We start from the raw sequence: 23,259 nt of genomic DNA, 5'->3' as shown, positions 1-23,259 counted from the left end.
AAGTTGAAAATCAAAAGTGATAGCGATAGTGAAACTTTGATTTATCCGTCTGTTTATGTTCACTTTCAGAACATTAAATAAAAAGTTCAAATGGAATTGAACTCTTCCTTTATTCACTTTATCGCCGAACTTGTCACTCTATCGCAGCCACTCCCACGCTCATACCAAGCTAAATTGCTTTATATATCTTAACTAATGACCGAATAAATCCCAAATTTACGCATTCCAAGCTTATAGTGCCGAACGCTGTATTAAAAATGACCTATAAATTCGAAAATACGGCCTCGTATTTACCAGCCAAAAAGGAAATCAACCAAAGCCGATTTATCGACAAAAACTAACTACCGTGCTAATTATAACTAATGCAGCGCAACCAAGCTGTCGATGCATCCACCAACTTAAATTAACACCCAACCACTATGAATAGTTACTTCACCCGCGTCTCAATCTAGAATTACCAATATTCCGTTTTCTGAATTGACGTCATTAATAGTTATGAACTCGCTTACATTCAAAATGCGTTACGATCACTAATAAATTAACTAGCGCAGAACTAGCTTTGGAGTATTTGTTCGGAATGCCCGGAATTCGACATATTTCCAACGTCCTTTTGACAAGAAATCGTCTTTCTTTTGATAAACTATTCACAAAGCTCACTGCCCGATACTCGCTGCAACGGCCACAATTTAACTTCATAATATTCAGATTAAGACTTTGCAAAACGGACTCACTAAAACGTCATTAATGAATTAAGCCGCTGCGACAAATATGTGACCGACATAATTTTGCACTAGCCACATCGCAAAATTTATTGAGCGGATCAGAGTCTGCGGTTGCCATATCTTAAGGCTACAAATTGAGAACGTCCTTTAGATGGAGTCGATGTTAAATGCACAGACAATTATGGAATACATACAACAAAAGTAAAACCGTATTTTGAATCCTTCAATTTTGTTGCTTGTTGGCTTTACGCGCATAGGCCGGGTACACCTCTAACAATAGATCTGGGGACTCTAGGGGTCAGTCGGAAGCTCCACCATGAACAGCTGGCCTTAATAGCTAGGTCAGGGCTTCAGTATGTATCCGTCGGTTATTGTTTGAGTTATTATGCGCATTAGCCTGAGTTAATTCTAATCCCTTCTCATTAACTTTCGTCATCGTTTTAGTCCCTTAAATAAAATAAGTAAAAAATAAACATAATAGGAGTCGATCAGTAGGCAACCACTCTATACACAAATTGTATCTAAAGTGTCGAACAATTTGAAGTTAGTGATCACATCATTTAACGCCAAAACTTACCAAAGTGCACCCTAAAACCGTAACTTTAACTATAAAATTCCGGGAGACGTACAACGGGTATAAACAAAGTAGTATATGAAGAAAACGAGTTCTTGAAATAAATTTCTTAGTAGTTTTTTCTTTTGTGTGTATTATTAAGTAAAATTATGAGTGTTGGAAAGTGTGTGCATAGTTTGGGAAAGTCCATTGTGTCATCGTTCACTTTTCTACAACAAATTAAAACAGGCACAAATAATTCTTTTATTGGATCCTTCGGCACACTCGGCTGGCTGTAATTTCTAAAGAATTCGAAAGAATGGATAGGTAATACATTACACAAAGGGGCTCTTTACAAATTGAGCTGAATAATTTCTTTTTCGGCTACGTATCCGTCAAGATTAAACCCTTTTGGTATTGAAATTTTAAAACAATCTTAGGTCGTGTTGTTAATTCAAGGTAATTTTAGATAGGTAGAGAAAGATAAATTACTCGTCACTTATTATGCAGATCCCTGCAACAACAAGAGTGGAGCGTCTGTATACATTCCCTCTTTTGATTACAAATGGCTTGTAGCCGTTCTTGTCACTTCCTATTGTACTATTGATGATGTGTGTTCCTCAATACAACAAATCACTTAGTGGGAATAATCTAGAGTAATGTTTCTCAACCGGTGTTCCGCGAAATGCCGGCATTGTCTGTTACAATACCCCACCGCAACACGATTTATCGAGAAAAGTTTAACAGTTTCGGTAGAATGGATTTCCATGGTGGAAATTTTCAAACACACCGATTTGTTGCGTTAAATTAGAAATTTAATCAAGATTAGGTTAATCAAAACAAAGCGGTCGCGAGCGATTTTCGCCGGTTAAACCGGTAATTGATATACTTATATTCCAGCGGTTGAACCGAATTATCCGAAACGTAAAACTTCGGATTTATGCTCGCAGCATGGGCATTATTTGAATTTTGGCTCGCACGCGCCATTTATTTTTTGTGATGGGTCAATTTGTCCGAGTGTGGGATATTGGTCGCATACCAGAGCCACGCCCAGCGCCTTGGACCCTTTGACGGGTTAGGTGTGCATCGGAATACAAATGGACGTCTGAGCAGAGAATAAATGGAATTTCGATGCAAAACGGCACGGTTCATAAATTTTTTCGTATTGAAAAAATTCAGAGCCACTTAGCTAGTTTTGAATGTGTAACGTTCGTGTGATTGTTGTTGGATACGAAGAGGTTCCTAATAAATGTGAAATATGGTGTAGTCACGGCTTGTTCAATTTTCCCGGCGCATCCACCAATTTGCGGAACCGGTGTGGATGGCTGTGAGGAATTGCGATTAAGTTTTTTATTCCATACTTGATACTGTTGAGTCGGTGAATCATACTCGGGGATTTGAGATATGCATAAATTTCGCTAGAAGCGTAGGCAAATGCGATTCTACGTCTAGTCGAAGAGTCGGTAAAGGTTGCGGATTTTTCGGTTTTAGTGGTTTCGGTTTCAATCTGCGGAGCTGTAGTATATGGGTTTGATAAAGTCTGTTGTTCGATGTAATGATTGTGGAAACGTCTGGCTCGTTATGCATGCGAACGGTACATCGGAGAGTAGTTTAAAAATAATGGAATTATTATGTGAATTGGATATTTGGAAGACGCGCCGCCGAGGGTGGAGATGTACGGCTTTTACCTTATGATGTCGATTCCGGTGGATGCGGCCGATGAAATTCAAAGTTGACATTTGATTTCAATGCGAGGAGTGGCTGAAGTGTAAACGATAGAAATACATCCGGCGAAATCCCCCTCGAGTGGATTCGTTACATACATGAATAGTGCATCGGTTAGTGTTTGACTACCAGGGCAGCAATCCTCGCAATGGTCTCAATCAATTTGATTTCTGCAACCCGACCGGTTTAATTTTCATACAGGATTAGACCGGAACGGGAATTTGACGGAATCAATCGTTGCTACACTCGGAACTGTTATTTTCTTTTAAACGTTTTGGGTCTAGTGGTGTTCAATGAGGCATCGAACGTCGCTGAGATTAGGCAATAAAGTGAAGCGGTTAAATAAAACGGCCAGGCCGCAATATGTTTAGCGGAATGAGACAGAGAAAGCGGAGGAGTTCCGCCAGGCTGAACATTTGGACGCCAAATAACAGTTGTTTTGACTTACAATTACGATCAGTCCAAACGGTTCAAAATCGCTACGTTACATACAGAATAAAACTGCTCAAATTCGCCCTTTCTGCAATTTTTACACACCCCACTCTCCACATCATTACCCCTACCGCGCACGCATGGACGGACAGACAAACAGATTTTCATCTTCCAATTAGAACTGCAATGCTCATTTCAAACTCAAACTGAATACCCGATCTGGAGACATCATCACGAAATGCATTCACACATACTCGGTGAAACTGTATTTTAAACCCAACTCTAAACCTCCAGCTTCAAAGATTTTATAATCTACAAAATTTCAGACGCGAGAGTGACGTCACAACGATGTTCGATTGTTTTATCCAGGCCATCGACACGACGCATTAAAAACGCTGTGAAAGCCCAGACGAGGTGTAATTAACCTTACTAGTACTAGCAACGTTAACAGCACTCGTAAAAAACTCGAAACATAACATACTTTATTCTTGTTAAGCCGAGATAGGGTTTTTAAAAGCGGTAGATGGGCTAGCACCACATGTAACTAACTCACACATTGGCTCACTTTTCCGCCTTTATGTAATACCCAAATCAAAACTATAATGATTTTTACCATTTTTTGTTGGTCCTCGAGTTTATATACAATGACAATGAGAAAGTTGGTGCCCGACGAAGACTGACGGGCACCAACTTTCTTCATTCGACGCATAAAGCTATCATCACGTTGTTAAAAATTAAACATCATTTTAGACTGTAGAGTTTTGCATGGAGTCGTCGTGTGAGAGCTAAATCTCCTAGGGTACGTCGGATATTGCATTACGTCTGTGGTGTACGTCACACTACAATTCACAATCGTGCTTGAATTATGCCGACTAGTGTGAAGATAGGTCCATTTGTTCACAGCCTGTTGTATTACTATCTTACTTTCGTCTAACCAAGCAGACAAAAAAATCTATTATATTCCATCTTACAAAGCCGTACAAGAATGAACTCTGAATGTCGCGTACGACCCAAGATTTGCAAGTAGAAAATCGTCATGTAGAGTTATGATGATATATGTACGTTACATCGGCGGATAATGTAACATGGATGTAGCTCAGGTCGTCGTAGATCAATCTTAACACAGCTCGGCATCAAACGTTCGTATCTGGCAATAAAGTGAAGCGGTTGAATAAAGCGTCGGCCCCGCAATATGTTTAGCGAAATGAGACAGAGGAAAGTGGAGGAGTTCCGGCAGGCCGAGCCACTGGGCATGCCGTGTTCCGATTCCGGTGCAGCAGAAGTGCACACGTTACACGCTCGGTGACGTCGTTTCAAAGTTGATGAAAAATAACCGGACCGGAATTAACTAATAAATATTCGACGATATTGAATTAGCTTGATACGCGAACCACAGAGGATCCAATTTAGAAATAATTCTCGGTTCACCAAATACACCGCTAAACTTTCGCCAAAAGCGCTCCTAATCTGGGACCGGAATTCGCGTTTCAGAGTTGCGGAAAGCGAAACAACCTGTCCTGTTCCGCCACTCAGCTGCGGAGAATTCGAGCCGTCCCCGCTGACCTTCAGCCGCACCGAATCACCCGCTCGCAGATCTACACTCTAAAAGGCCCGCACAAAAGTTGCACATGTTTAACGTATGATAACTTCATGCTTTTGGTGATTTGACTGCCTGCAACACAAACTAAGACAAAATTATCGAAAGAAGAAAGTTGGTCCCGTCTCGGGCACCAACTTTCGTCAGTTGTAGCTCGAGGACCAACGAAAAATGACAAGAATCATTGGATTAAACAGGCTTAAGAAGAAAACTATTGCTAGACGAGCTAGAAAATAGGAGGTTCTGGTCGAGGTTTGCTTTTCGGGTCTTGACAACGAAAGAACCATTGTTGTCAAGACTGACCAGGCCGGCCCGGGTGGTCGTAGAGGTGTAGGTGTCATAATGTGGGTGAAATAGTTTAATTGAGAACGAGCGATTCATTGAAATTATGACTGGTGAAGCTAAGTGGTGTTGTGTGTATACATCAGATAAGGGCCGTCACGGGACGTCAAGCAACCTTCGTCTATCTAAGGTTAACAAGAGGAAATCTCCGAAATGTATGCAAATGACGCGCGCCACTTAGTCGAGCGCTTCATGTTAATTTGTTGGTGTTATTACTGGATAAGATTGCTCAAACATGCTATTTGATAGTCCCCTTTAGGAAAACATCAGATAAGAGTCGTTCAATTCAACAGTGGCAGCATAGCCCCCCCGCCTGCGTCTCGGCGCCTCGATATCGCTCCAAAAACGGCGATTCTACTCTAAATGAAATAGGTTGTTGCAATGAGAACTTCTGCATTCACCCGATAAGGTCGTTGTTACATAAAAACGCAGCAGATTGATGATTTAGAGGTGAGAGCGTGCTCAACGACGAAAACTGATTCCAGTAGATCTCTGCTTTCTCGGTGACGAAGACACCCCTAAAATGCCCTACAGGTCTGCCGCGGCTCTGTAATGAGCTGTCGAGCGGCGGACGCGTTGTTTTAAATCATTCCTTCATTTCAGTTTCCATTAATTCGTAATTTAAATTTACACGGAACTAGATTTCAACGAATACAACCTAAACATGGCTCAACGGACGTACAACCAAAACAAAAGTCGAATTACCGAGCAGACTCGAACGACGAAAGCGACAATGGCGTGCAAGGGAAATCCGTTTTCACCACTACAGAAACGCCGCCGACCACACCAGCATCTTGACTACTGGATTCAATTTCGGTCGACTCCAAAACCCCGTTTTCAATTTTTAATAACTACAAGAATCCTAAATTGATAAAACAGCATGAAAAAATATGAGACAAGTCCGAACGTAAATTCGAACTTCCTGGACCTTCACAAAAGTTTGCTTGTTTTAATGATTGTAAACGACACAGGGAAGCAAAAACATTCCGTCTCTATGATTTACGACATCGTGACAGATTCTTGCGTCGAGATGTCGACGAGAATTATGGAAGACTTCTAAAATAAAACACTTGGCCTGAATAAACCAACATTAATGAGGAATAAACATTGTGATTTTTTTTTGTTTCGCACAACACATAAGTTCTCCTGTCGGGGTAATTGACAGTTTAGCACAAAATTATGGTATCATTTTAACATTTCTTCTACCACGTGGTGAATACAGACCAAGATCTATTTATAGTCCGAAAATAAACACACTAATTGGACAAATATTCGTTGGACATACTGTACAATAAATTCTATATAGCTTCCGCAGTGTACGCAATTACAGGTTTTCATGTAATACTCCTTAAATTTAAAACGCAATAAAAAACTGAAAAATAACTGGCATAAACATCCATTCGACATTACAACGTAGGGAAATTACGGCACTTAAATGCAAAATTAGGACATCTTTATACAGCAATAAATCTAAAACGTCCTGATGGAAACACTTAAACGTGTATGCGCTTATAATTGCTACTAAAAACAATATTCCTATTGTTACCAAAGTAGAAGTTACGAAATGATATTTTCTACAAATAAAATTGCTACAAACAGTCGTACATTGTTGCACGTTAGTTCGAATATAATTCCACTTTATGAGCGACTGTCGTTATTGTAAGTACATTAGTACTTCACTACTTGCCGTCTTTGAGAATATCTCAAGCAAATTGAGTTATCTTTGGAGAAGTACGGCACCACATAAAATAGTGTGGAAGAGGTATTAGGGCGAAGCGAGCTACATTGTATTCATTCCCTTTTTTATTGGACATAAGTCTGTGGTGTAAAGTGTCAAATTTCAAAAGTAGGGTTATGTCAAAAGTTCTGTAATTAAACTGAAAAAATAATTGGTATGGATTTTTGTTTCTTTGTGGTAATGTTTTAAGCATCACTTTCATCTAATTTGGAATATGTGAAACAATGTTGAATTAAAATAACACAAACATCTGAGTTATTCGGGTAAATGAATTTCTGACCTTCCATTTGCAGCTTTGCTTGAATAAAGTTTTGCTTATAGCGAGTCTGAAATATTTCTTTATTGTTGTGTTTAGGTCGACGGCGGGTATGGCGTATAATTTGATAATACGAATTAATTGTAAGAATTTCCAGGTCAAGAAATGAAGAGATTGTTAATTATTTGTGTTTTGTTGACACAGCCGAAGCGCTGTTTCGTTTACTTAGCCCGTAAAATACGGAATCGTTCGAGTTGAACAAACGTTACAATAACGTGTTTGTGAGCAATCAATACTGTCCAAAAATTGGGGATTTTCATGTTATCATCCCGACGGAGGCCAGGTGTTTTAATTAATTTAAAAAGAGCACGAAAACTAATTTATCAAGGTGCAGACGGAACTTAATTTACTGCAAAAAGGACAATGATGGATTAAAGGTAAAATGCGTTCCTTGCATTTCCCTACACCGTGTAGCAAACTCGCCTGGCACTTTCTAATTATTGCAGAAATTTCTGTCGGGTGTGTAAAAATCTAAAAATCAAGTCCGCTCCTCGCCATCTAAATCTTAATTACAAAACAGCACTGCCCTCACCCCGCCCCCAATCAACACAAAACTCCCATCAAACTTTTTAATCTATTAAATGAATAGTTAATTAAAGCCCCGTCCCACTAAAATATCAATTAAAAACCGACCCTCACCATAATCATTTACTCCAACACTTGCTTTCGCCTTCTCTTTATTGCAACGGTAGCCGCCAGGTGGAGCACCTATAACTCTGGCACTATATTGTTGCGACAGTTGAATTAACAAAAAAGCGCACGATTTTTTGCTCGTTTCAAATTTTCCCTATCGTCAACCGTTTCTGGGACAAACTGTAAAAACTCCCTGCAATTTTCAAGCCTCTATTATAAAAACCTTGACAATTTACAACAGCTGAAATGTCTACGAATACAAAGTACAGTGCAACCTCGTCACACCAAGCTTCCGCTTACTATTACATCCATCACAACACCTAGATTTTTTTTTCACATTTCGTGCACGAAAGTGTAAGACAACCCAACGTTTAAAAATAATCAGCGACACACAATTATGTTTATTTTATTTATAGCAATCAATGCCCTCGATTGTTCATTGATTGATTTTTCCCTTGCCGCTTTGCCGGATGGAAGTTCGACCGTATCGTGATAGTCAGACGATGTAAAATTAAGATACAATGCGCTCAGATAAAGGACGGCTAGAAATCACATTTTCATTCCGAAACGCGACAGCTATGCAAAAACTCCGCCTGAAACTTTTATTTATACATTTCGCACTCCACGGGAATCCTAATTGGAATAAAAACCAAACCCCGTTTCTTTACACACTTATCGAATTTTTGCCTAATTCGACAGCGGAAATGTGTGCCAAACTGTCAATGATTCAAAATGACAAAAAATAAGTGACGTTAACCACAAAACGACAACCGTAGCAGTAGTCTTCGGAGAGCTAACTTGTATAATCGAATGAATCGAGCCATTTCTCAGTCATGCATTAATTTCTATAAATCAAGAAGTGAGGTTAGATTGTTTGACGTTTATGTGACATTGAAAATTTCTTGACTCCAGTTAGCTTCTCGTTATTGTTTTATACGACGTAATGCGAGGTAATTTTTATCACGACGATTTCTTGAAGAGCGCGAACATAAGGAATGTTTAGTTTAATGTTTAAGTGAGTAATTTACAACACGGTAGTGATTAGAAATGGCGCCAAATAGAACGTATTGACAAGTTTATGGCCTGTTTTATTGTTGAGTGTTTTCGTCGGTTGTTCTAAAATTAAGATACGTTAGGATAAGATAAACGGCAGGCTATAAACTTCTTCCAAATATAGAGATTTAGAAAAGAAATAAATTCACCTGTCTACTCTGAATAGGAATTTAAATTTGTATGGACTCAACAGATCAGTTCGAGTTAACGTACAGAGTATTTCGACGGGAAGATAACATCCATCATATGATCTTTATTGCAATTACTTTTTTCTTGAGAGTTTGGAAGTAGGGTATAGTGTGTGACATGAAAATAACATAACACGCAATCTTCTTCGACTACAACAAAAACAAGATTAAATATTTATTTCCATATTAAATAATCAACAAGTTTATCAACATGTTTGCTTGCTCATAGGTTATAATTAGCGAGGCAATAACAAAACAATAACAAAACATGACACAAGTAATAATATGGTAAAAAAATCGTCGAATATAAACGTAAAAACATATTGTTTGGTCGTTCACGCACACAAAAGAAAAGTATCTGTAAATAAATGTCCCAAACCAATTGAATAAAGCCTCCGACTTCAAATACGAACGTTTAAAAATTTACGTGACACTGCGAAAGAATAAAACAGGAATAGCGACACTAAAGAGGACGTTTTGAAAACATACTTACGTTAGTTTCTGATATTCATCACGTAACGCAAACAAAACATTTTTAGAATTTCCATAATTAATTCGCTTCTGTACACGTGTCAGAACGTTTTTTCTGCATGTTTCGCGAAGTGGGAAAAGTTTGTGTTTTTGGAATGTTTAAAAAATAATATGTATAGCCCCATGTATAACTTTTCCCGAGGCCACTTGAGCTTGTTTATGCATCAAAAACTGCGGAAAACTTATAAAAGAGCTCCCGAGACCACTTAAATTCGGATGTAATATGAGTGTATAGTTTAAAGAAAGTTTCTCTTGTTTCGGGCCACTTTCGTAACACAATTTCAGTTTCAAGGGACTCCGAACGAAGTTTATGTGAATACCGTGATAATTACAAATGGTAAGGCTTACTTCATTTTCCCGGCTTTAAAAAAACGATAAGGGCGACAAAGTAAACCTTTTACAACGACGTCCGGTTGATTATTTAGGACTGGTAGTTTAAAATGCGAACGGAAACCAAATAAGTACGTAATCTCAACGTGACAGTCTGACAAAACAAATACTCCCGGCTTCTGTTTGCGCCCAGCTCGTAAATACTGAAACGTTATTGAAACGGCGGAATTAAATCGAGATTTTGTGCGATTGCTCTTGGATGGACCGACGGACATTGAACGTCGCGATAGACCGTTTAAACTTTGTATTGCAGAAAGCGACGCCGAGAAAACCACTTGAAACCGCAATTAAATAGTATCAACATCCCCAAAATGGCAACGAAGGCCCGAAATTACACCCATCAGCAACATGTTCCACGCAAAAAACCGACGGCATTTCCGGACAACTACACCATTTACTGTAAGCGCTCATTTACAAAAATACGCGGATGCAACCGCCCAAATTGCCAACATAGAAATTACGTTATGGTGTACCGTTTACCGAACAGATGGAGTTGGAAAAACAAATTATACTTGACGTTTCACTCTTGCTCCACTTGTTCGGTAAACGGACTATAATCGCTCAAAATGACTCTGTGAATCAAATCGACGAATTAAAAAATGGCGGCTGTGCGCACTGTGAATACGGCAATAAAATTTCCGAAAGGAAAAGGGCAACGAGCGTCAACATTGCGCATTTTACGTCCGCATTGAGCGTCAGTGCTCTTTCATTAATACGTTTTTGTCAAAATCCTGAGCATTAAGTATTTATGGAAATAAGCAGCAGTGTAATTCCGACTTAGCGAATACTTCGACTTTCTCCGGGGGAGTGCATCACAATTAATAATCTTGTCTTTAATTTTTTAATAGGCGCACTAATTGAAAAAAGCTGCCCCTGGAGGGAATTAAGCAATTAATTTTCACGAATTGTGACTAATGTGCTGTTGCCTTAGAAATTTTACTTGAATTTGTTGTTTAAGTTGAGCTTGAGCCAACAGGAAAGGATCTGCCTTGTTGAAAAACTGATGTGTGGTCTCGGAGACAAAGTTTGTTTTTTTGAAATACAGAAATACCCGGCTACGTACGACCAGAAATAGACCGATTTTGAAAGGCTTTTAGGTCGCAGGGACAGAAGCTATTCAACCGCTAGTGTGACTGTGGCAATACTGTTCATTATTATTATTATTATTTATTGGGGCTCGGTCGAGAGCTCGTGTCCGAGCGCCGCGTCAGGTGTCAAATTGGATATCGACGGGTGTCCGCACGATGCATAAAATATGAAGTCCGAGGTGTATTTATAATGTTGACATCATAAATTAGAGCGAGTGCAAATATAAAAAGCACGATATATGGTGGTCGTTTTGTAAACCGAAAGGCATAAATTACTTTGATTATGGCGGGGCATTATTGTGGGGCACGAGCCGCCGCTGTGTTTGATACGAAAAGATGTTAAAAGTAGATGTAATGAGTGTATGGTGTGTCGTGTTAAATAATTTATTACTCGCGCCTTGACATTTTGTACCTTCATTTAAACGCGGAGCACGGTGGCAGAGTGCGGATGATTTATCAAGTGGGCTGCGGACCGCCCATCGTAGTATTTCTGGTGATGGTAGTATGATGATGTTGACGGGTGTAACTTCTCTTGTCACACTTCCATTATCATTTTCGAGGCGTAATGATGTTGGCCTTGCCGAAACGGCACATTGCGATTATATTCGCCAGAGTCGGCAGCCGTTGTATATCTGATGCTCCTTTATTGGCTCCGGAAGACTCTCAAAATGCCATCAAGCGCGTTGCGTATACAATCTGCCCATAATTAGAAAAAACCGGAGCGGCAGCTGCTATACGGGCATAAACGTAATTTATCTCCACGAAAATGTTACCAACTAATTACGAACACCATACAGGGCGATTGGTGCACCGCGCTGACAATAACAACGACCCCACGAACAACCCTCAAACGTACACGATCCACCCACTTCCAATAAATATCGCTTTCGTTTAAACTCGGTTATGTCAGTGTATAAGTTGATAGCGCGCTCTCATTGTCCGTCTCTCTCGGTTTACTCGAATACGAGTCGCTCGTGTCTTCACCCTGCCAACTTTTCTACACTTTTTCACAAATTATTTTGACCAGAGTTCGATGCTTTCGCATATACGGAGTGTCTGTGTTGTCACAGTTACTTGTGATCGCCGTTTCGACGAAGCGGCACAGTCGACGCCTACTTTGATATGACGATCGTCGATAGACACTCCGTACATGCAGAGTAAAAATCCTGCGTTATGCATGAATCGACTAGTATTAATCTAACCGTGGAAGCCTCTCTTGACAGCTATTGGATCATCTAAACAAAGCCTCTCGTCGCTCGCCCTCCCCTCTAAGTCTAAAATTGGATAAAATAAGAATGGCATCGGCCCCATTGATGCGTGGACCGATTTGTTAAAATATACAGTAAAGGCCCTATATTTATTACTCCCATATTACAGGCTTCATCCGAATCGGTCTTTTGTTATCAAAACAAAACGTTTATGCGAAGCAAAGTCCGGGAGATTTTCAGGGGAGTTGTATTTATCGTTCGGTATTTCCGAGAGTTGAGTTCGTGATTTTCTACCATCTGACTTTGTGTTCGACGCAAGATTCATATTTCCGCGAGACGTTCATCTGTCCCCTTCCAAGCGTAGATTTTCTCGTTATCTTCGTCAATTGTTCCTAAAGCTCAAATATACCGGCCTCGGTTTATTTTGGGTCTCGTGGGGCGCTCCGACCGATTTCAGATTCAACATGACTTATTCCTAATAAAGATACCGAGTCTATTAGCGATAACATCGCTTAACTCAGAGATCCAATTACCGTTGTTACACATACACAAAAATAGCGCTCCGGATTGCTTCAGGATAATTGCAAACAAACATCGTCGGCGGAACGGAAAAAGAATGCCAACGCTTGAGGTAACAGGAATTGGTCATCCATCTAATACGCGACATGACCAGGACGCGATAAAACCGATACTGACACAATTTGATATAGCCAATATAGTGTAATTGCGACGGAGATACTGGTTTGGAAAATGACAAATTAACCCTTACGGTTCGATTATGCTGCGCTCGCAGAAAACACGTCACAGCAGTGCTGAAGTCTCAGTTCCAGTTAGTGAATGACGATTTTGAATACATAACCTTACTTTCAACTTCTGAGTAAGAAGCGCGATTCGTCTAGGGATGTCAATGATTGATAATTTTGTGTTGTGGACGTTTGAAAGTGCGGTGTATAGATGTGTTGTCGGAGATTAATGCGGCATGGTCGGGTTGATTGTGTTTGTGTAGATTGGAAAGCTGATTGCTTGAAATGAGTGCGCAAACTTGAAGTAGTCAAAAAAGTCTATCGAATCTCGGTATCGTTGCTTAGGGGTTTTTATCAGCGTATTAGTCGTACAAAACCTCGTCAACAACACACGCTAACAATATTTACCAGGTAATTCCGAGAACGAGTGAAATTGTTTCATTTTAATGCCACGATTTCTGTTGACTTTGATGAATTACTGTTCACTTTACCTCGCCCCTTTCCACACGCAACAATTTCAATTGTAATAAAATCCTCTCTTACTTTCGCATTACCCAAACAAATTAAAACACCTCTTCATCCATTATCTAACCATTCCGGCATTTATCGTTCTATCATGTAACGTCCATTCCATTAGGACCGACACACTGAGCTCGCGTTTTTCCAACGGCAATCACGCAAACGCAGCTTCTGTAAATACTCCTTACGAACGTTATTTGTCTTACCTGGATCACAATTCGCAAGGCCTCCATTTATTTACAAATTACCTACCTCCAAGTTTAACGTATCTGTTGACTCGCATCTCGCAGAAATGAATCTTGATTTAATAAACCCCATTCTGCTATTCCAACAAATGATTCAATCCCCCGGGCAATTCCATAAATTATTACCACCCAACCAAGATACGTCAAACATGTAGACCCAATTAGAATTTCTCACCAGTTTTATTCTTAATTTGTTTACCTCCACTCGTTGCCTCCGCCCAGCTCATCCCCGTGCAATCAGAACCTCAATTTACTACACCTTTACTAATTTATTACTTTATTACATACGCTACATCACATCCTACCGACTGCGCCTAATTACGCGACCAACTCCAATAAAAGAATCCTTCGTCCTAGTCGTCACAAACATCAACGTCTCCACGCATCCGCTATATTACAAATTCCCTTCACTTTCGCCCTTAATTTATTTCCCTATCCAATTAAAATTTTACGTCGCACTCGACGGTCGTTCGACTATCCTTTCTGTGCGGAGATCATCGTTCCATGTGGTGTAACAGATTTGCTCGTTTTCCCGGCGCATCCGCCAATTTATGAAAACGTTACTCCCTGTCAAACACCGCGATTCTTTTTTAATTTTTATGCTTGATATCGTCGGCCAACTCGCATTCATGCGATTTCAGGTTTCAGATATGCGTGAATTTGCACAAAGCGTGTAGGTAAACACAATTCTGTGGAAAACCCAAGCTCGAAAATTTTATCCGATTTCGTGCGATATCACGCATCGCAATAATTACCAATTTTAAGACGCAATACCGCAAATAACAGCTTGTGGCACCGTGCACCACGTTAAGAAAAAATTTAGCAAACTTGGACGGGGGTTAAAAACCACGGTTATTTACGGCAGCGAGAATACTGCGCTTTCACATGTACGTATTCTTGTTATTTACGAACATAATTACACGTTCTAAATAAATATAAAAGCGCGAAACGTATTTTCATGGAGAAAACTCACGAGCTATCTAAATTATTAAAATTACTTTACCTTGTGAAAAAAATTAATTATTTCTACAAGAGATTACAGTTCCTGGGGGAAATTTTTTTACTAACTTTACTGAAAGCAGATAGATAATAAAATCAAAGTGAATTTATAATTTTGCTAAACCCTGCAAACAAGAAGCTTGGAAAACATAAACTTGCTTCTCGCATACCGAGGTTATGTGTAGGAAAAATGACAGCGTGACAAGTTCATGTATTACAAACATTGCTGTTTTTGATGTCAACACTTAAACAACTGACTTATTCATTTGGTTTACCGTTAAATTCAGTTAACGTGTACTGTTGCAGTAAATGTCTCAAGGAGGAAACGAATTGTTTGAATGAAAATATTAAAAGTTTGATATTGTAAATCCGTTATTTATTTTATGTTGTGCCCGCTCCATCCGCGATCTCACAAATGGATGAATTTTTTATTCTTTTAATAAACAAGCCCGGCAAAGCACGAAATGGAATAAAAAGTTGAAATCACAATACACGTTATTAGGATTTTAATTACTGCGAGAAATGAAATGTGACTTTGTTTTCAGAAAAGTTACATATATTAACATAACTTGCGTAAATTTGCGTTTTTATGCAACCAACGTCACACCCAGTTTTACTGCTACCAGTCATACACTTTGCGACTCCATAAGGGTGGCATCCGGGTTAGAGAGCGGAGTAATAAATCTTGTCTATTAATTTATAAATGAGGTAAGCAACATACGCATTTCGAGTAAACCGCTTTGGATACTTGAGTAGTCGAAGTTAATTTGTCGCAAACCAATATAGGTTTATGATCCGCCTCTGCCTTGCCTAAATACATTCGCAATAATATGAAATAACAAGAGAACGAAATACGGCGTATCCGAAACCGGTGTACGTGAATATTAATAAGGAGCTTTGGTATTGTTTCAGTCGGAAAATCCAGCAGATGCAGCAATGACAGCTGAATATTTTGGCGCGGGATTATGGTTTTGGCAAGATTGATTCGGAATCGATAGCGCCCCTTGGAGTTAAAAAGGTGGAATATTAGCCAAGGGCTATTATCATATGACACATAACAAGAATCCCCTTTTAAAAGGTAGGGGCGCCGAAATATAAACGTTTCTAAGGGGAATGGTTACGGGCTATTAGCTGCATCGGTTCCATAATTATTAAACAATTTGACGATAGCACCAGGGGCATTTAGTCTACGGTTTGGACATTCCTTGCGCATCCCGTTCGGCTAATTGTTCCATCTTGCATCTCATATCCTCATAACGAACTAATTAACTCTGGCGGTTAATCGGTATTGAGTTACTTTAACTACGGGGAAGAGGCGCTCGATCAGCAGCTGCAACGAGATGTCGCCATAACAACACATTTTTGTATAGACGATAATGGACCCAATGACGTGTATGCAATGGAGACATCTGCGCAAAATGACCAATTTACACCTACTCCTTTAACAAAATTTTAATCGAAAAAACTACCGCCATTATTGCAACATGGCGGATGCAATTAACTTTAAGTAGCGGCGCGCACACTGCTGCCATTCACATGCACTGGACCAAGAATAATGCTGTTAAATACACGTGCTCGAAGTCCGGATTAATCTTTAGAGCAGCAACCAAAGGAGAAAAAAGTAAATCATCGTCCTTATGTAAAGAGTTTATACGCACTCCGTTTAAAAACCGTACTAAACGGATTGAGAAATGCAACTCGACGCCAAGAAAGTTAACTCCTCCAAACCCAAATTTCAGAACTAGTTATGAACTCGTTAATCAATCTAACTTTATCAGTTGTGTTGTAGTAGTGCATCACTTTCGAAAGTATGTCGCAACTTAACTTGCTAAAAGCAAGATTATGTAATCTTTGCAGGGTTTTAAGAAAATAGGCAAAACCAACTGCATTTACAGTCTTGCTAGTGAACTACTGTCTAATGGGAAAAATCACTCTTGTTTATTATGTAACGTGGATTGATGTACATTTACACCCACTCACATATAGATCAATCGTCGATTAATTTAGCTAAACAACGTTGACACAGTAATACACCGGGCACTACTTTACTCTAAATCCTTTTTTCGATAATTCGATATACACACTTAACCCACCACTGTTTGCTTTAACGACCGTACATTTATACAAATACATCACTCAATAAACACGATTGTGGCGTACAAGTCGAAAATAACATTCGTATACATTCAAAATCACCTTCGCATGTTTACAGAATATAAAGACACCTGTTGGTGCATTTGACGACAGCCAAGCCATTTTTTGTCATTCATAAAATCTTCATGCTTAGATGTAGTTCGTAACCTTGGCTTAATTCCAAACCCACACCTCAAACACGTTAATTCGGTGTAAAAAATGACAAACATTAAAAGCAGAAATATTGGATTCTTGTTTTGAAGAGGTGTAATGAACTTAATCGTGGCAGGTCAAAGTTTAGGGGTTAGGTCGGATCATCGCAGTGATGATTACGTGTTGACGTGATTCGCCAACAACCTTGGCATCGTTACAAAAATTAAAAACGTTGTATTTTTCGACCTGTCATTTCAAATTTGGCGTTTTCGGAATATTTTCGCCGTTGTGGTAAGTGCTATTAAAAGTGTACTAGTAATATTCACATATTGTATTGCGGAAATTTGGTTTTTTCACACATCAAGTATCATCAAATGAAATGTGTACAAAATCAGAAATTTGCTCCCTTGTTGTTACTTGTTTACGATTGCACAAGAATTCAAGTGTGGACCACCAACTCACCCTTAGGAATGCAAAAACTGGGTTGTCAGAAATATGGTATATAAAAATCCGACTAAATCCTCAGTGATTTTGTATCGATTGCGGCATCAGCCTCAGAACGTCATAAAAATAAATGCTTCGTTAAAAATTCTAATAAATTATTCTTTACCCTTTGACAGTTTCATTTCCTGCAGTTTTGTCGTCACGTATGTGCCGTCAAAGTATAATGCAATTGTAGCGCTTCTCGTAAAATTTTCATTTCGCACAAATTATATTATGGGTTTCTTTAGTTGTTTGTAAGTCAATCAAAGTTCTCAGTTCCGATACTTGACTGAAATTGAGTTTGCTATCGACACATTAATTAAGCTGTTCGAAATTTCGTAAATTTTAGATTTTGTTTGTCGGTGGGTAAATTTGCCGTTGCGTTTTCATTTAGTGGTAGTGCCCGGGAACCTTTCGCGGTTATGACAATGGTAATCGTCGTGCGATCTGTCATCCGCGAATTAGAGCTCTGGAACCCAAGACATTTGTATTGTGCAGGCATTGATCAATGATTGAGTACGAGAAGTGTATACTATTGATTGCATAAGGAGGATACGTCGGTTTGGCGCTTGTATAGTTAATGAGTAGCGTCGGATGCGTATTGGGGCAAGAATAAAGACTTGCGGTTGCGAATGGGGGTCCCGTGAGGTTTTTGGATGGGTTGGCGTTGGCGGCGTTTTTGCTGTCGGCTCATTTATCGAATTAAAGAGGCGCCGCCAGTGTCCAAATGGGGGAGACGTCGTGGGGGATTAAATGAGCCGGGGCCCAACAGCGGCCACCTGCGGCCACAGTGGTTTTATAGCCTCACGCGCGCTACACCTGATGACTCGAGCGTCGAGGTAGACAACTAGTCTAGTTGTAGATGACTTCGGAAGTCAGCGCCTGCGTGCATCGTCATTCATATCGACATCCCCAGAGAATTGCGGTTGAAGAGAAGAGAAACGCTTCCAGAAGTGGTACAGTTAATCAATTTGTAAGCCGCATTTCCGACACCGGTCCACGCCAACAGGACACGTCGTACGTGTGCATTCATTACCGTTCGACATTATCCTACAGGACGTCCTCCTTCGATCCAATAGTTCGACGTAATTAAAACACTCTAATTGTCCTACCCGACGCTTTGTATAAATAGTTCGCGTTCTTCGCTTGTCCTCTTTAATTAAACGCCAGAATTAACTTTTTTCTCTTTTCAAAAATCAAGAATTTTAATCAACCTCATTTACATAACACTTTTACTCCGCTCGATGCACGGCCATCTATTACTATTTCGTGCATGTTTTAAACATTCGCTACACGAACTTCACCCATTCAGCGCAAGACCCGCCGCTACGCAAAAACCTACATTTTATGCACCCCCCTCGGGGCATGCACACGCGGAATCCGTGACGTCATCGACTCGTCTACGACAAATTACACTACGACCGCTCTGGAATATGACTTTTAAATCAACAAAATTGCAATTCAAACGTTCCGTGCTCGAACTTTACCCATTTAAATCCGCGGTCCCGTCGGTACGCAAGGGCCCGCTTTCATTCCGCCCGGCAACCAACACCACACATACGGACACATCCCTGGCGGGATATACAACCAAAAATACGCATAATCGACGGTTTGATTCGGTAAACACCGAGAGACCACCAGCTTCCCTCCGGTGAAGAAAAAAAGGATAATTATCATCTCCATTACACATTCCCTAAGAGTCGAGGAACGGTGTTGCATGTCAACGGCACACCCTTTCATCACGTTATTATAAATTCTATCAAAGGCAATTCGGATTAAAGTAAGAAGCCTTGATGGAGCAAACACGAAACGCAGCATCAAAAGATTTTTTAGTGCTTTTATGACTATAGTGGTGATAATACCCGGCGTTTCTTTGAGCTGCACACCTTTAAACGTCGCAATTTTGAAATAATGAACTTTCCGCGGATAAAAACATGTCGTAAGTTAACCGAAGTCAAAAATTTTCATTTAAACGGACGCGCACTGCATTGCTGTGATTTAATGCGCCACTTTTTTCACTCGTGATAATGTAGACGGTATCGGTATGGGAGTCTTTCGTTTCAATACCTGCGAGAAATAATATGGTAATTAAGCTATTGTTTAGTAGCTGTTTCGTTAAATTAATTTACTTGTCAATGTAAAATCCGACTTCATATACATAATGCTAACGTCACTTCCTGATATTCGGGGGAGTTTTGAAGTGAACGATTAATTCCTGACTCCATTCAAAATTCCATGGCAAAAATATCCGAGCCAAGAAACACTCAAACCGATTTACAAATGTCAGAATCAGGTAATATTTGTGAAACAGAGCATTCAACGAAACGTACGATTTCAGAATCGAATAATTTCGTCGATTCTTATTTTCGTTTCTTTATTTTGACAAGGGGAAAGTTATGGCTTTACGTTAAAAGCAAAATGCACTCAATCACGCCGACACATAAGCTAATCGTTATTATAATAACAAACTAATTGGTGTAAATTATGTACACAACAAAGCTACAGTTTCACTTTGTAATTATGTTTCACATATGAAACTATGATACCGATCGCACATTTCATCGATAATTGTCGACTATTAAGATTTACGGGCGCCGACCGCAAGACGCTCATTAGCAAAAGAAGGAGACGATCGAATACGCCGCGCCCGTCACAACTACCTAATCGACGTCTTAAATCGTTTTTCAATTAGTACGAAATACTGAGTTATTATAAATGTTTATTACATCGTAGTTGGCTTAACAAATCCATCGATTTGCCGCTTTCATTATAATGGTCGAAATTAGAAAACGTCAACAACTTATTAACATTTGACAATTTACACCTCACGGTTTCATTGTTCTTGTTGTCACGATACTTACTTGTTTTTAGTTTGTTAATTTCTTACCGTTTTCATCCATTATCATTCTTCATTAAGTAATTACGACGCTCTGAATTAGATAAAATGTTAGTTAAAGTGGCTAAATAACAACATTCTGTCTTGAGGCTATTTGTTGGAAGTGGGGTACATCAGCATTTATTTTATTACAGTGAGAATTAAATAGACACCCTCTTGTTTCAGCAAAGATAAAGTGGTATATTGTACGGAATAGGATATATTTATTGTAACGACCATAACGCAAAAATGAACAATAATGAGTAGAACTACTTCTTTGTCAAACATCCTCAACTTGAAGTCCAAAACACGACAAAGATATAGTGAAGAGATTTATTTGTAATGTAAACACAGTAGTGAGCATGTTGAGGCTTTTATTTCAAAAATGGTTGAATTTAGCTTTGTGCTATGTATAATCTATTCTTTTTCAATAAAATTTGTTTCGTGATACAATATTATTCCGCTAATCCGTCGACTCTTTGTATTTCATGTTCAAGGGTTCGCCGACTAGGACGACAAATTTTCAAATTGTTCTTCAAATGCGTCGTGTGTATGCAACCAAATAAACGTCAATTAAGTTCAAATGAAATAGGTACATGTACAGACGTAAGCGGCAAATTCCACAACCCACTACGATGTAAGCAAAATTTATAAAAACCGTGTGTTAAAACGACTACACTAAAAATTAGTGCAAGCCCTAGTCATATTAGCGAATATGGGGGCGATCGAATGTGCCGCACCCGTTGCGGATTTGAAACGTGAAAGAAAGTGATCCGTCGGCCAAAATGGTTACGCAAAAATACAAAAATGCGTAACGTACAGGCGAGCACAAGATATTATTGCGTATTTCGATAAGGGGCAAATCAAATTCTGGGATCAGTTGAAGTGGGTAAAGTTCGCGGTTACATTAACGCGGCGCGATGTGAGATATGTCGTGGTTGTTGCTTACAATGGCCGTCGAGTCAGTAAGTACAAAGAAATCACTTAATGTCGCCATTGCATGGGTGAGCCGCAATTTGGGGATCTCGGTTATTCTAATATTCGCATCGCAATCCCTCGAAGTTCGAGTTAAAAAGTGCTTTAAAAGCGAATTGATCTGGCGTGGGCGGCAATAAAGAGTGTCAATATTGGGTGGTCTATTGCCGGTTGTTAGAGATTCGGCCGGCGGAACGTCAGTACTATGTGCAGAAGCCGATAAAGTAATATTAATGAGTTTGGGGCCCTCGCGGTTGTAGCTGACATTCGGCGGAACGTCGCGTTTTAGCCAGGATTTGCAACGATACAATTCTGTACTTAGCAACATCTGCTACTTGCATTTTAAAAAGCAACGGGTTAATCAACGAACGCAAACGAATAAAACTGGCATTTTTCTTTTACATGTTCGGGGATGTGGTGTTTCGCTTTGAAACAAATTTGGGAAAACGAGATTTCGTTGTTCGGCGAAGTCGTTTAATTTTGTTTTAAAATTTAGCGAGTCGGCTTTTTACAGAGGGTGTTTTTTTAATATTCGATTACCTATAAAAGTTTCGATGGGGATTAGGTGTAAATACGGCGGAAAATGGTTCGGGTGGTCCTCTTGTTTTAATCAAGTGCAATCCTCGCAGCAATCTGCTCAATTACTGTTTTAACCCTCATGGGGCCAACTGAGCTAGTCGCTAAAACCATCAGCTCGCCCTTATTTTTCTAAAAACAACTCAATACCCTCGTTCTATTCTTTGCTCCTAGCACATGTTGGACGACACAAAGAGATATTTGTACTTTAAAAAGGACCGAGCACGATTGTATCAAAACAGCTCCCCGACAAAAAACTCTTTAAAATGGTAAAACATCGTCGAGGCGCTCTGGTGTGAAGGAAGTACACATTTCAATTTGAATGATTAATAAGTCGTCATGTGTGTTTCGAAGTTTTTTTCCCCCCAGACGACACCGCCGGCTTAAAAGGTCATTTGCTCTCGATTCCTGATTTAATCGCCCCAACATGTCAAAACTAACGCGTAGCGACAAATGTATATTTGTTACTTATTTTTAGCGCCGCACAATGCGCGCCGTTTATAAATAAAACCTTCAACTCATCACCCCATGCACAATTAAAGATATGAGAGCACCGTCGGCACCGTCGCCACATCGCCCGTCAAACGAGCCAAGAGCAACGGTGCGAACGGCCCTCCCTGCAGAAAGCCGACACTTACCAATCGGCGTTGGTGCACAGCGGAGATGCGTTCGACGTTGTCAGGTGTGCGAGGGCCCGGCGCGCAGTTCAGTACGTGCTCTTCTCGTGACCACGCGGTATCAGCGACTGCTGCTCCAAACTTGAGCGAGCGCCGAGCGTATGGGCGACTCCTGAGCGTCGGCGGCGATCGGCGCTCCTCGGCGTCCCGCGCACTGCTCTAGCGCCGCCCGGCGCCTATTTGTGCCCCTTAAAAAAGGCGACAAACTCATGTGCGTCTCGTTAAGGTCTCATTAACCTAGACTGGCCTTCGCCGGCCCGCGAACGATGCCTTCTTCCGCCGATCCTTCCGATCATTTATTCGCGACACTTCTCCGCCGCACCGAACGCGGACACCCAGGAGATTAAAACGCGCGTACGCGCGCC

At 40.1% G+C, this 23,259-nt stretch overlaps 1 protein-coding gene across 2 annotated transcripts in view; it reads right to left on the bottom strand.

Annotated features, from left to right (window-relative positions):
* Positions 1-22,983, bottom strand: part of LOC135141483 (chondroadherin-like) — an 89,217-nt gene extending 66,234 nt beyond the window's left edge. For both annotated transcript variants that reach the window (XM_064072616.1, XM_064072617.1), the window contains exon 1: positions 22,856-22,983. The gene's annotated coding sequence lies outside the window, so the exon portion shown is untranslated. The remainder of the gene's footprint in view (positions 1-22,855) is intronic.
* Between the last annotated feature and the right edge of the window lie 276 nt (positions 22,984-23,259).

The sequence above is a fragment of the Zophobas morio genome, unplaced genomic scaffold, assembly GCF_036711695.1.
Source record: "Zophobas morio isolate AGI-343-1 ecotype UQ-CSIRO unplaced genomic scaffold, CSIRO_AGI_Zmor_V1 ptg000044l, whole genome shotgun sequence".
NCBI lineage: Eukaryota > Metazoa > Arthropoda > Insecta > Coleoptera > Tenebrionidae > Zophobas > Zophobas morio.
This window is presented reverse-complemented; position numbering and strand designations above follow the sequence as displayed.